We start from the raw sequence: 14,875 nt of genomic DNA, 5'->3' as shown, positions 1-14,875 counted from the left end.
CCTGTTGTGAATTTTCTATTTATTTCTATACCCCTATTTTTGATGGATTTTTTTTTTTTTTTTTTTTTTTTTTTTTTGGTGGTTTGCTTCTTGAATTCTTTATATATATTGGCTATTAGCCCTCTATTAGATGTGGGATTAGTGAAGTTTTTTTTCCCAATCTCTTGGTTGCCAATTTGTCTTCTTAACTATGTCCTTTGCCTTACAGAACCTTTTCACCTTCATGAGGTCCCACTTACTAACCTTGATCTTAGAGATGAGCCATTGGAATTCTATTTAGGTAATTTCTCCCTGTGCCAATCCAGGCCCTTTCCCACTTTCTTTTCCATTAGATTCATTTTATCTGGTTTTCTGTTGAGGTCTTCAATCAACTTGGACTTGAGATTTGTGCAAGGTGACAAATATTGATCTATATTCATTTTTCTTCCTACAGACAGCCAGTTAGGCAAGAACCGTTTATTGAAGATGCTTTCTTTTTTCCATTGCATATTTTTGATTTTCTTTTCAAAAATCAAGTGTCAGTAAGTGTGTGGTTTTATTTCTGTGTCTCCAATTAAATTCCATTGAACAACATGTCTGTACTGTACAAATACCACACAATGTTTATCACTATTGCTCTGAAGTAGAGCTTGAGGTCAGGGATGGGGATTTCTCTGTTTTTTCTTTAGTTGTTAAGTAATTTTTTCACTACTCTGAGATTTTTGCCTTTCTAGGTGAATTTGAGAATTGCTCTTTCCATGCCTTTGAAGAATTGTGTTTGGATTTGATGTGGATTGTATTGAATATGTAAATAACCTTTGGTAGGATGGCCATTTTAACTATGTTAATTCTACCAATCCATGAACATGGGAGATCTCTCCATTTTCTAACATCTTCTTCGATTTATTTCTTGAAAGACTTGAAGTTATTGTCATATAGGTCTTTTACTTGTTTGGTTAGAGTTAACCCAATGTATTTTATATTTTTTGTGGCTATTGTGAATGGAGTGCTTTCCCTAATTTCTTTCTTAGACTGCTAATCACTTATATAAAGGAAGTTAATTTTATATCCAGTCACATGACTGAAGTTGTTTATCAGCCAGAGAAGTTCTCTGGTAGAATTTTTGGGGTCACTTATGTATATTATCCTATCATCTGCAAGTAGTTATACTTTTATTTCTTCTTTCAACTTTGTATCCCCTTGATCTGTTTTTGTTGTCTTATCGTGCTAGCTATCACTTCAAGTACTATACTGAATAGATATGGGGAGAGTGGGATCCCTGTCTTGTCCCCGATTTTAGTGTGATTGTTTCAAGTATATCTCTATTTTATTTGATATTTTCTGTTGGTTTGAAGTAAATTGAATTTATTATGTTTAGATATGGGTCCTGAATTCCTGTCCTTTCCAATACTTTTTATCATTAAGCAGTGTTGTATTTTGTCAAATGCATCTAAAGAGATGATCATGTGATTTTTCTTTGGGTTTCTTTATATAGTAGATTATGTTAATAGATTTTCATATATAGAACCAAGCTTGCATCCCTTGGATGAAGCCTACTTGATCATGGTGAATGGCATTAATGATGTGTTCTTGGATCTGGTTTGCACAAATTTTATTGAGTATTTTTGCATCAACATTCATAAGTGAGATTGGTCTGAAGTTCTCCTTTTTGGTAGGGTCATTGTGTGGTTTAGATATATGAGTAATTGTGGATTTATAGACTGAATTATGCAGTATTCCTTCTGTTACTATTTTATGGAATAGTTTGAGGAATATTGGTAATTGGTCTTCTTTGAAGGTCTAGTAGAATTCTCCCTAAATGCAATTGGTCCTGGGCTTTTTTTTTTTTTAAATTGGGAAGTTTTTACTGACTTCCTGTAATTCCTTAAGAGTTATGGGCTTGTTTAGATAGTTTATATGCTCTTGATTTAACTTTGGTATATGACATCTGTCTAGACAACATTTCATTGAGATTTTCCTATTTTGTTGAGAATAGGCTTTTATAGTAGGATCCGATAATCTTTTAAAATTCCTCTGTTTCTGTTGTTATGTCTCCCTTTGCATTTTCGATTTTATTAATTTGTATACTGTCTATGGCACCTTAGTAGGTTTGGTTAGGGGTTTATCAATCTTGTTGATTTTCTCAAAGAATCTGATTTTGGTTTTGTTGATTCTTTTTATTGTTTCCTTTGTTTCTATTTGGCTGGTTTCAGAACTGAGTTTGACCATGTCCTGCTGTCTACTCCTCTTGGGTGTTTTTGCTTCTTTTTGTTCTAGAGCTCTCACATTCTGGTGTTAGTACAAGATTTTCTCCAGTTTCTTTACTAGGCTCTTAGAGCTATGAATTTTCCTCTTAGTACTGCTTTCATTGTGTCCCATAAGTTTTGGTATGAGGTGCCAACATTTTCATTAAATTCCAGGAAGCCTTTAATTTCTTTCTTTATTTCTTCTCTGACCAACTTGTCATTGAGTAGAGAATTGTTAAGTTTCCATGTGTATGTGGGCTTTCTGTTGCTTTTGCTGTTATAGAAGACCAGCCTTATGCCATGGTGATTTTATTGGATACATGGGATTACTTTGGTCTTCTAGTATTGGTTGAGGTTTGTTTTCTAACAAATTATATTGTCAATTTTGGAGAAGAAACCATGAGGTGCTGAGAAGAAGGTATACACCTTTGTTTTAGGGCAAAATATTCGGTAGATATCTGCTAAATCCATTTGGTTCATAACCTCTATTAGTTTCACTGTGTCTCTGTTTAGTTTTGTTTCAATGACCTGTCCATTGGTGAGAGTAGGGTGTAGAAGTCTCTCATTATTATTGTGTGAGGTCCCATGTGTGTTTTGAACTTTAGAAAAGTCTCTTTTATGACTGTGGGTACCGTTACCTTAAGGGCATATATGTTCAGAATTGGGACGTGGTAGACTTTTCCTTCGTGGAATATGAAGTGTCCTTCCTCATTATGCTTGATATCTTTGGTTGAAATTCTATTTTACTGGATATTAACATTACAACTTCAGCTTTTTGCTAGGACCATTTCTTGGAAGACCTTTCACTACACTTCTACTCTAAGATAGTGTCTTTCTTTGTTATTGAGATGTGTTTCCTATATGCATCAAAATGCTAGATCTTTTTGCTTGTTCAATCTATTAGCTTATGTATTTTTTATAGGTGAGTTGAGACTATTAATATTAAAAGATATTTTTAAAAAAGATGATTCTTAGTTCCTGATATGTTTGTTTTTATAGGTGGCTATATGAGCTTGTGGTCCTCTCCTTTTGGCTTTGTTGTGAGATGCTTAATATCTTGTCTTTTATTTGATGTAGTTACCTTCCTTATGTTGGAGTTTTCCTTCTAGAATCCTCTATAGGCTTGAATTGGTAGATAGATACTGTTTGAATTTGGTTTTGTCCTGGAATATTTTGTTTCATCTATGTTGATTGAGATTTTTGCTGGGTATAGTATCCTGGACTAGCATTTGTAATCTCTTAGAGACTGCATGGCCTCTACTAGGCTCTTCTGGCTTTTATGAAATTTCTCTGTTGTGAACTCTGGTGGAATTCTGATAGCTTTGACTTTGTATGTTACTTGGCCCTTTTCTGTTGCAGCTTTTAATATTCTTTCTTTGTTCTGTGTGTTTAGTGTTTACATTATTATGTGATGAGAGAATTTTATTATCTGGTCCCATTTATTTGGTTTCTATAGGCTTCTTGTACCTTTATGGGCATCTCTTTCTTTAGGTTGGGAAAGTTTTCTTCTATGACTTTGCTAAAGACATTTTCAGATCCTTTGAGCTGGGAATCTTCATTCTCCTCTATTCCTATTATTCTTAGATTTGATCTTTTCATTGTGTCCTAAATTTCCTGGATGAGTTAGAAATTTTTATGGTTTAAATTTTCTTTGACAGTTTTGCCAATCTCTTCTACTCTAACTTCTACACCTGAGATTCTCTCTTCTCTCCTTTATTCCATTGATGATACTTACATGTGTAATTCCTGACCTCTTTCCTAGGTTTTCCATTTTCTGGTTTGCCTTCATTTCTGTTTTCTTTATTGTTTCTACTTCTACTTTTAGGTCTTAGATAGCTTAATTCAATTCATTCACCTGTTTGATTGTGTTCCTGTATTTTGTTAATGGATTTATTTGTTTCATTTTAAGGACTTCTACGTGTTTACATGTGTTTCGATGTATATCTTTCAGTGAGTTATTTATATCCTTCTTAAAGGACTTTATTATCTTCATAAGATAGAATTTGAAGTCAGCTTCCTGATTTGCAGGATTGTTGCTTATTCAAGGCTTGCTGTGGTGGGAGAACTGGGTTCTGATGATTCACAACTATATTGGTTTCTGTTGCTTATGATCTTGTGCTTGCCATCTGATAATATCTGGTGTTTACTGGTCTGGGTGACTCTGTCTGGAGTCTGCCTCTATTGTCTCTTGTTGCTTCACATCTCTCAGTGGCCTGCAACCGTGGATGTAGCAGAACACCTGTAGGGCCTACCAACTGGGGCCTCTTCAGAGAAGCACAGAAGCTGCTTATCTGTTGCCATGACTGTAGCAGAAGTTGTCAGAGGCCTTCAAACTTTTGGGTCTCCAGAGGAGCAGTCAAGTTGTTGTCCTATATGAGATGATCTCCAGAGGCCTTATGAACTATGATTTCTCTTTTCCTGAGTCCAGCAGAACTCCAATGGATTTTTAAATCTGTCAGGTCAGTTGCCCTGCATGTCACAGAGCTCCCGTGAAGTCTTCAGACTGTGGTGTCTATTGCCCAGTTGCCTTATGTGCAGAGAAGCTTCTGGCATGCATTCAAGCTGTGGTGTCTTCAGGGGAACAGACAAGCTGATGGCCAGTTGCTCACTTTCCCTGTGTGCAGCAAATCTTCTGGGATGCCTCAGGCTGCGGTCTGCTGAGTGAAGTGGATATTCTGGAATGGCTCAGGATATGGTGTATTCAGGGGAGCATACTGGCTAGCAGTGTGTACCAGCAGAAAGGACCAGGCAGAAGGGTAGGGTATTCATTTGATGAGGGTTTTGTGGGTGTGATTGCTCTTGAGCCCAGTGGGCTCCCAGAGGCAGCTCTGGGACTCCAGGGTGGTTCTTACCAACTTCTTTGAGTGCAGCAGATCTTCTAGAATGGCTCAGGATATTGTGTATTCGGGTAAGCAGACTGGCTAGCAGTGTGCCCCAGCAGAAAGGACTGGGCAGAAGGGTTAATTTTTTTTAAAGAGTAATCTATCTTAGCTGAAACACACACACACACACACACTGAAGCCTGAATTGCTTAATAGATATTTCAAGATTACAGTCAGCTATTTACAAATCTTGGATGAAAACTATGTCTGCTAATGTAGATCCATGTACTTCAAAAGACAAATGAGTAACAATTATAGGCACAGAAAGATTCTCTGGAATCCACAAAATTTAGAACAGAAGAATGATTACAAGATATGAAATGCATCTGTGAAAACTACAACCCTTTAGTAAATCTCAGTACAAAACACTTTGATACATAAATTTGCTTAAAGAAAAAATGGTGGCTTCCTGTCCGGGGTCTTACAATGACAATGTGATATGAAGCTTTTCCTTTGTTAGCTGCCTTTCCATATGCAGTAGATTTCTTCATGGCACAGGCCAGTTAACTGTGACTTCACAGAGAGTTAAAATCCTGAATTTCTGTGAGGGTAATAGTTAATGATTTTGTATCTTCAGCATAATAAGCTAGTAAGTTCTGGAAATGAATATTTAGTTAGGACACATGTTTCCCAAGCTCTTTACATTTCAAATAGCAATAAAAGGCCTCACTTGGTTTTGCTTTGCAGGTCACAGAAGAAGATTCAATAGCTACAGAAATTTTGTAGAGCAACATTGTGAACTTGAAAGCCCTTTCCCTGAAATTTCCCTAGTATCCTTACTCATCAATAGCTTTTGCTTTCATTTTGCATTTTTGTTTTCTGACACAGCAGTAGGTGATTCAAGTGTCTTCTCTGTAAAAATGTGGTGCAGCCTGCATCAGTTAGAATCGATGAGGGGAAAACACTGGTAGACTCTTTTACATGTAAATTTCAATATGTAGTTCTTAACAGAAGCATGATCCCAAATAAACTCATGAAATATGCGATGTTCAAAAATTTTGTAATGTTTGGTTTCATTAAGAACTGAGAGAAACTATATATTTCCCAAACATTTTTATACCTCTACTCAAAATATTCTGAATTCACCTGTTGCCTTGTAGGTCATAAAGTCTATCAAGTCTATCAAGATAACAGTATTTAATTCCCTACTCTGAATATAGAAGACTCTACAAGAGACAGTTCTTACAAGATAACAACCTCCAAATCCTCAATTCTTCTCCTGAATCTGAGGTTCTTCTTACTTCAGATAATCTACCAATTCTTTCTAATTTAATCAGAAGATACACCTCTCAAAAAAAGACCATACAGTTCTCCGAGAGTCTAGAGTCTAGACTACCACTAGTGTTCCTGGAGGGATCCATCTCTCTCTCTCTCTCTCTCTCTCTCTCTCTCTATATATATATATATATATATATATATATATATATATATATATGTAAAACCAGAGAATAGTCTTACCTGACAGTAATGGAGGGGAGGCCCTAGGTCCAGTCACAGTTTGATGTCCCAAAGTGGGGGGATGCTGGATCAGTGGGGCAGGAGAGTGAGGGTGAGTGGGGGAGCACCCACATACAGGCAGAAGGGAGGGGAGAGCATATGTGGGAAAGGGGTGGTGGAAGGGTAACTAGGTAGCCGGATATCATAGGTTTGTGGGTTTGTGGAGGGGTTACCAGGAAGAGGGATATTATTTGAGATGTAAATGAATGATGATTAAAAAAATAAATAAATAAGTAAAATATAGATATGTAGAATAAAAAAAATCATTTTATCTATCTGGACTTCCCCTTCCACTTCATTCAGTCGGCCAGGCACACATGGCTTGATAGTGAGGGATATTGTCTATATCTATGCTTTTCAATTTCTAACTTTCAGAAAGGAAATAACTTGAATATAAGGTAGAAAGTAATTGTTGATTTTCACATGCTTTCTTAACCTGGTGAGATTTGAGAAAATTGGAAAGATATACAGAGTTCTCTCTGAAATTAGAATCACGGTTAAGAATTAATCAAAGCTATGGTCAGTTATCTGAGAGCCTAAATTTACTATTATTAAAGATTATGACTGATAAATGATTGGTCTATCTTTGATTAGTTCTTTTTTTTTTTTTTTTTTTTTAGTTTTTTCGAGACAGGGTTTCTCTGTATAGCCCTGGCTGTCCTGGCACTCACTTTGTAGATAGTTCTTATGTTGTAAAATTTTATTTTCCATTATGTTTCCAATACACACTGATAAGAACTCAGTTTTTAACATTACAGTTTTAGAATTGCTTGGTTTATGCTTCCTGGACCTGTGGCCATGTCTTGGCACCAAGCAGCTTCAGATGGTTGCATGGCATAACCTGTGGGTTTGTGAATGACAAGGGGCACATCATCATCTTTGGGGAAGACAGCTGCTACCACTGTGAACCAGTTCCAAGAAACAATATCTGATTTTTCAGATCACTCAGTTTTGTCTATTCAGCCACTGAAAGTATTGTCCACAATGTGCATGTCAGCAATAGAGTTGGGGAATTACACCTGCTTGAATGTGATAGCCAAAAGATGCCTCCACAAATTGCCTAGAAAGAGAACTGTTCCAAGCATATTTGTTGATGAAGCCTTTATTGCATATTGACTAACAGTCAGGGTAATTCTAATAAAGGAAACTGCTCCCAATGGTGGATCAGTATTATTTAAGATAAAGTAATGTTGAATGTTGAATGTTGTGGGTAATCAATGCAACCAGTAAATAATATAGTTCATGAGACCACTCGTGATGATTCCTGTTAATTATTTGAAAGTATTTGAAGTATGCATATTTAGTTGCATTATATTACTCTGCAAAGATTGAATGCTACTGATTTAGTATTTATCAATCCTGCATTATTTGGTTTAACCATTATTGCCAATGGTAGTTTCTTTTACCTGTATTTATACCTCATCTTTGTCATTAAAGTTTTGTATTAATATGAAAATTCTTTTATTCACATTCTAATACTTGACTGGTATTTTTAAGAATTAGCACATCTCCCTGGTGTTTGGATGTGGGTCTATGCATCTGTTTCTATCAGTTGCTGAGTGGAGCCTCTCAGAAGACTGCTATGCTAGGCTCCTGTCTACAAGCATAACAGTATCAATAATAGTGTCAGGGATAGGTTCTTGCATGTAGGATGGATCTCATGTTTTGGCCATACACTGTTTGACCATTCTCTGAAGTCTCTACTCCAATTCTATACCTGAACTCTGCAGAACAGCAAAATATTAGTCAAAGCTTGGGAAATCTTGTGAAAGAACTGAGGGAAGAATTAAGGAACACAGAGGGGATAGAATATCCTCAAGAAGATGGATTCTAATCAGGACCCTTGGGGGATTCCAGAGACTGAACAATTTACTAAAGAGCATAAAAAGGCTGAACATACCCACCCCACACATATGTAGTAGATGAGTAGCTAAATCTTCATGAGTGTCCCCCAATACAACTGGAGCAGGTGCTGTCCCTGACTCTGTAGCCTGCCTGTGAATCCTGTTCCCCTAATTGAGCTGCCTCATCTGGCCTCATTGGGAAAGATTATGCCCAGTCCTACAGTGCCTTAAAGTGCCAAGGTGGGCTGCAACTCACAAGGGCTTCCCCCTTCTCAGAAGTGAAAGGGTAGCATGTGACTGGGGGTTATGGGTTGGAATTGGGATATAAAGTTAATAAATAAATAAAATAATGTAGAAAGAGGTTATTTGCATGAGATACATGTTAATTTCTACATACATTTTTGTTTAAGAATATAACCAGTAGGATAAGTCAAACATACATGAATACATACATTTTTTGCAAGTTTGTGATTGGCAATTTTTAAAATGCAAATTTATATGAGACTATAGGTAAAATTTGTAAGAATTGTAAGTTTGTACTGGTACTGATTAATGTGCATTTAAAATTGATTGTGTGTGGAGGTGTGTGTATGTGACTGCTGATTCATGTGAATGTGCAGTATATAAAAGCTGGAACAGGTATGTACACAGGTGTGCAGAATTATATATGTTCATGCAGACAGAGATCAAAAGTCAGTGTAGCCAGGCACTGGTGGCATATGCCTTTAATCCCAGCACTTGGGAGGCAAAGGAAGGTGGATTTCTGAGTTTAAGGCCAGCCTGGTCTACAGAGTGAGTTCCAAGACAGCCAACACTATGCAGAGAAACCCTGTCTCAAAAAAAAAAAAAAAAATAAATAAATAAATAAAAACTCTATGTAGTTTGCCCCCTCTTCTTATTGTCTACATTAGTTTTGAAACAGAGCCCTTATGTATGTCACTGAAATTCAAGGTAATGCATTCAAGACCTGAAAGTTGGGGAGCTCCATGGACACTTAGAAAAGTTTCAAACCCTGATCAAAATTAAGTTGGGGAAGAAAATATTTATTTTAGCTTGTACTTCAAATAACATTACATTGTGAAAGGAAGTTGAGGCAGAAACCTGAATATAAGCTCAATAGCAGAGACTGATGGAAAATACTATTTACTGGCATGTTTTCCATGGTTTGCTCAGCAGACTTTATATGCAGTCCAGAACCATATATCCAAGGATGTCACCATGGTGGGATGGGCCATGCCCATCAATCATTAATAAAGAAAAGTGCTCCCAGAGTCATGCACACAGGAGATTCTGATAGAGGAAATTGTTCAGTTACAGTCATATCGATCTCTTCAGTTACTAGTTTGAATTTAGGTTGATAAAAGCACTAAGTAACACATTTATTTTTTTCAGAATGACACATAAGAATATCACCATTAATCTACAGTCTTAACTTTCTTCATTATATTAGCAAGTCCCATGCTAATATAACAATAAAAGATAGGATAAATATAAAAATCCCACACTCCTAAAGATAAAAATGTTCAAGGTCTTTTTAAGCACCAAAACTTCTTAGTTTTAGACATCTGTAAAACATTTAAAAGTCCTATTAAATATATTCTTAATAGAAGAGGTTAAAGCCAGGTTATAAATAAGCACATATCTTATTAAAAAAAACTAAACAAACTATAAGTAAAGGCATTTCCAATAATATAAAATGTTCACTGCCCAGTATCTGGGAATCCCTCCTCCTCATCTGGGCTTTCAATTGTTCTCATTTTCCATGTTCTCTCCTCCATAGCACACAGACTGGCTCAGGCTCAGGCAGTCTGCAGTCCATACAGGATACCATCCCAGATCATTGACCAATGAATGGTTCCGTCATCTCCTTTATGCTGAGATCTCCACTGCAACTGAAGCTGCATTTTCACCAAAGGCCTCTCTTTGCCTCTTCCAGGGACAAATCTGATTGTTTCTCATGACTTGTGGAAAACTGAAGCTTCCATGTGAGCAAAACCTGTATGTATTGAAAACTCTATACATTATCAATCTGGACAGATTGAAATTAAGCTCAGCCCTTCTGGATCACAGCTCTGTGTACTGACTCTGCGCAATTATTCACCCACAGAGTTCTCCTCAATCAAGTCTGTATCCTCTTAATCACTGCTGATATTTTTCAGTCTCAGATAACAAATATCAATATCCCAGCAAAGCAAAAATTTCACTTCAGTTTGTTGGTTTCTTGATAATCACATCTGATTTTTATATAAATAGCTTTCTAGAAACTACAAAATTTTAGTTGAAAATATTACACAAACATCTGTGATACAGTCTTTGGGAGACTCTCAAGCTGAAAATTTACAGGCCAGGTACCTACTGTCTGCCATGATCCCAATCTTATTCATCAAGTTCCCAGAGCAGCTAAGTAAGAGTTAAACATATAATGGCTTTTTTAGTCCTAATCCCTATAATCCTCCACTTTCCTAGTAGAATGGTTCTTCAGGACTAAAACCCACATGATAAGTCACACTGCAAGCTCCCTTTATATGGTACAAATTTCTGTTCTACTTTCAAAATATATCCAAGTACTGAGTCTGTTTGTATATGTGTGTACATTTAAGCAGTGAGAAGGAGTCGAATGCATGTAGGATATAGCTCTGTCTATAATTGTAGATTCATTTATTTATTGTAAGCATATATGTATGCATATGGGTGCTATGTAAATATACATGTAAAATGTAAATATCTATGTCAAGTCCTCAAATAATGAGTCTACTTATAGCAAAAATCAATTTATAAATGGAAATGTGTATAGTGAGATGGTTGAATGGGTAAAGACACTTTACAGTTGACCTGAATTTGATCTCAAGAAATCAGATGGTAAAAAGAGAAACTAACACGAGCTAGTTGTGATTCATCCTTTATTGAATTTAAATTAACTGGACCTCACTTTATATGACTTACGTCCCTTCAACATTATTTAAATACAGAATTCAAATTCTTGGGTAATTTTTCACAGGTTCCTTTTGGGCTAAGACTGGGCTATCACGTGTAACACTTAACAATTTAACATTCTGAAGAGTTCTAGAGATTTTTATGATTTGATTCCAGTTCTCCCTCAAACACAAGATTTAAAATTGAGTAAAGTTTAAAAGCAAGAATAAATTATTGACACAGGGGAAAAATTCCTGAACAGAACAACAATGGGTTGTGCTTTAAGATCAAGAATTCACAAATGGGACCTCATAAAATTGCAAAGCTTCTTTAAGGCAAAAGACACTATCAATAAGACAAAAAGGCCACCAACAGATTGGGAAAAGATCTTTACCAATCCTAAATCCTATAGGGGACTAATATACAATTTATACAAAGAGCTCAAGAAGCTGGACTCCAGAAAATCAAATAACCCCAGTAAAATGGAGTACAGAGCTAAACAAAAAATTCTCAACCGAGGAATACCAAATGGCTGAAAAAATGTTCAACATCCTTAATCATCAGGGAAATGCAAATCAAAATAACCTTGAGATTCCACCTCACACCAGTCAGAATGGCTAAGATCAATAATTCAGGTGACAGCAGATGCTGTCAAGGATGTGGAGAAAGAGGAACACTCCTCCATTGTTGGTGGGATTGCAAGCTTGTACAACCATTCTGGAAATCAGTCTGGCGGTTCCTCAGAAAATTGGACAAAGTAATACCAGAGGATCCAGCAATACCTCTCCTGGGCATATATCCAGAAGATGTTCCAAGTGATAATAAGAACACATGCTCCACTATGTTCATAGCAGCCCTATTTATAATAGCCAGAAGCTGGAAAGAACCCAGATGTCCTTCAACAGAGGAATGGATACAGAAAATGTGGTACATTTACACAATGGAGTACTACTCAGCTACTAAAAACAATGAATTTATAAAATCCTTAGGCAAATGGATGGATCTAGAGGATATCATCCTGAGTGAGGTTTTGAATGGGGAAACATGGATCTCCCTAGGAAGATAAAGTAGATTGGATTTTGTGGATGGGTTGGGGGCCTATGGGGATTGGAACAAAAGGGAATAGGCTGAGGAAAGGGGGATGGAGGAAGAGAACAAGGAGAATGCTGACTATAATAGGGGAACTAAGGGGACAATGTGGAAACCTCGTGTAGTACAAATTTCTTGGAACCTATGATGGTGATCCTAGCAAGAACTTCCTGTAAGGGAGGGTATAGAGCATGAAGTAACCATTTTCTAATACCAGGCAATCATAATACAGGTAATAAAACTGTAGGACTGGGACAGGAACACAGCCATGAATCCTTCTTTCTACAACCTGACCTTCCTGCAAAAAGTGCTGAAACAATGGTGGATCTGAACTTATGGGAATGACCAACCACTTACTGGTCTAACTTGTGGTCCACACTGTAAGAGGGAGTATATTCCTTGTACTACCTGGATGGCCAAGAATGGATAATGGGATAATCCAATGACCTGGGGTAGAACCAATCAGGACTTTCTAGTAATAATGATTAACAATAGTAATATTAAAAATAATAAATTGTCGTAGTACTTTTTTATTCTCTCATACAATACTACTACTACTACTACTCTCACTAATGCTACTAGAAGTAGTAGTAAATGATATGATTCCTAGTTATTTTCTGCAGCACTTACCAATTCTCATAGATTGCTACCTAATTCAATCTTCACCAGAGAGGCTTCCTTTGGCAGGTGATGAGGGGATTTGGGAACCCAGAGCAAATCATTAGGTAGAACTAAAAGAACCCTGTAGAAAAATGACTGAAAGCAATATTGAAGTGAGAAGCTTAATGAGCCAATGAGGACACTGTCTATAGAATCAAGTAAGCAGGGTCTGTAGCTACTCACAGAGATGAAAGAAGCAGCCATGAAGCCAGGATGTGTATTTTGCATATATTCTGTGGTTAAGTAGCTTGAGATTTTTGTGTAACTCCTAACAGTGGGAGTGGATGTGTCACTGATTCTTTTTTTCTACTCTTGGGACTTTTTTTTTTTAAACTGCTTTATCTCATCCAACCTTGATATGAGGGTTTGGGCCTAGTTTTATTGCATCTTATCATGCTGTAGCTGGTTCATATTACTGAAAGACCTACTCTTTTCTGGAATAGTTGATCTGGGAGAGACAAATGTTTCAGGGATGGAAATAAGGATGGAAGGGGAGAATGCAGTCAGGATGTATTGTATAAGAGAAGAATAAATAAATAGTTAAAGAACAAAGAAAAATAAAGCTTAAGCGGGAACTGAGAAGAAAGAGCTTATTTCACATTCAAACAAAAAGAACTTGAACTTGGATCTGCATGTTTCAGGTAAATTGATTCTATAGCAAATCTGCAATTGCAGGACTCCAATAGTAAGATGGAAGATGAGGACAGAAGAATTTCTGGAAGGTCAGCCTGATTATGAAGTGGCAAAGAAGGGTACCTGTCTTAAACAAGGTAGAAGGTGAAGACTGACAGTCAATGATATGTTCTTAACTCCAGGTATATGATATAGCACTGTCATGAGCAAGCCTGAGTATACATATGCACATATACCCACAAACAGATGAAAGGAAATTTTTCATAGACATTACAGGTAATGAACTTCTTAAAAACTATCATATATAAAATTCAATCAATAGAAAATAGAATTCAAGGTTTAAAGGATAATGATGTGGTTGTCAACATTATGTCGAACGTTTAATGATCAAGTTTTACTATGCAGAATAACAAAAACTAAAAGCATATCAAAGTAGTGACTTCAGGTATTCCATCAACTGTACAATCTCTTCTTGGGAAAAAAAAAACTTCTTATATTGATCTTGCAAATATACTCACTTTGAGAACTGTCACTAAGGGAAACAGAATTAGCTTATCTTCATATGAATTATATTAACATGTAACAATTGTTCCTGTCACAAATACCCTGAAGGGATTGAAAATGTTGATGTTACAGAGTATAATTTTACATTTTAAATAGATTGTGCTGTGTTAATAGGGCATGATAAGAAAGATGCACCAGGAATTATCAATGTCCTAGGAAAATATATTCTATCTAGAAGGTGGATATTAAACTTGTAAAGTTGTAGAGATTTTCACCATGGTGAAAGCTTTGGAATCTAGCCATCTATTAATTGATTATAAATTTCCTCATTATATTTTTTTGTAGAAACCCAAAAGTGTGCTCAAAGAGGATCCTCATCCACAAGGAAAGGGTGATGACCTGAGAAAAAGAAAATATATATATATATATTTATGAAAAGGCAAGAATGGGTTCATTAGAGGCAAGGAGTGCCTTTGTGATATTGTATAAACTCATAAATACCATGTTATTTATTACAAAATTAACAATTTTTTCTATCAAATTTAGGAACACTGAAATCCTTTCATAACATATTAATAATAAGATACAATTTGATAAATGCATGAAACTCAAGAAGAATGAAGACCAA

Source organism: Mus caroli, chromosome 1, assembly GCF_900094665.2.
Source record: "Mus caroli chromosome 1, CAROLI_EIJ_v1.1, whole genome shotgun sequence".
Lineage (NCBI taxonomy): Eukaryota > Metazoa > Chordata > Mammalia > Rodentia > Muridae > Mus > Mus caroli.
The sequence above is the reverse complement of the archived record's forward strand: the minus strand, read 5'-3'. Positions refer to the sequence as shown.